The sequence below is a fragment of the Apis dorsata genome, unplaced genomic scaffold (assembly GCF_000469605.1).
Source record: "Apis dorsata unplaced genomic scaffold, Apis dorsata 1.3 scaffold_74, whole genome shotgun sequence".
Taxonomy (NCBI): domain Eukaryota; kingdom Metazoa; phylum Arthropoda; class Insecta; order Hymenoptera; family Apidae; genus Apis; species Apis dorsata.
In genome coordinates, this window is record NW_006263372.1 from 851,677 (window position 1) to 852,560 (window position 884).

Below are 884 nucleotides of genomic sequence, written 5' to 3' on the forward strand. Positions count from 1 at the left end.
AATTTTCTTGATAGAACAAAAAATTTAATATGTGCTTTCATCTTCGAACAATACAAACCAATCGTCTTTGAAGATTTAGAAAGCACTGTTAATGAATACTCGTAAGTCCTTGGAAATGCGAAAAGGATAGCCAATAGCGAGTTTACCTTCGCTCGTAAATTAAAATAGGACACACACCAAGAATGAGTTTGGGCTTGTCCAGAGATCGATAGGGGGTCGCGATTAGCTAATTGAGACACAAGATACCGGGGTGACTTACAGACGAAGGAAAAATCTGCTGGGCAGTGCCGGCACGGAATTTATATTTTTAGAGGGCACCTGGGTCGGTTGCAGTCGTCTCTGCTCCGTCGAATTGAAGTTCCACAATATAGCACCGTTACGTAGAGACTTTGCACATTTGAGTATATGATAAACGTAGCCGATGATATGCTATCACTGTTCACAAGAAATATTATCGGCAGTATCAAAAATACGCTACCGATTTAAATGCTATTGTAACGAGCGGGCGCGGCGCGCTCTTCTCACCATGGCCGCCGCCATTACACTGAGAATACGGCCATTCCAGGATCGTAATAAGTAAAGGGCCCTTTGATGTCTCTATTCATTATTCTTTGTCAATCTATATTGTATACTTAAAGTTGCATAAATTTATATATAAAAATTATATATTATATAATTATAAATTATGAATTTATATTATTTCACTTTTTTAAAATAATAAATTATTTTAAGGATTAAATTACGTTACGATTAATTAATTCAATCACTGATTTTTTTTATTATGTTTATATTATATTTTGTAAAGTTATTAATTGCTATTCTGTTGCATTAAACATAAATATATTAGAATTATAAATATATTATAAAGTTTAAATTTGATAATA

The 884-nt window shown here is 33.1% G+C and overlaps 1 protein-coding gene across 6 annotated transcripts in view; it reads right to left on the bottom strand.

Annotated features, from left to right (window-relative positions):
* The window catches only part of LOC102671201 (putative mediator of RNA polymerase II transcription subunit 26), a 14,405-nt gene that overhangs the window by 11,730 nt on the left and 1,791 nt on the right, over window positions 1-884 (bottom strand). The window lies entirely within an intron of this gene.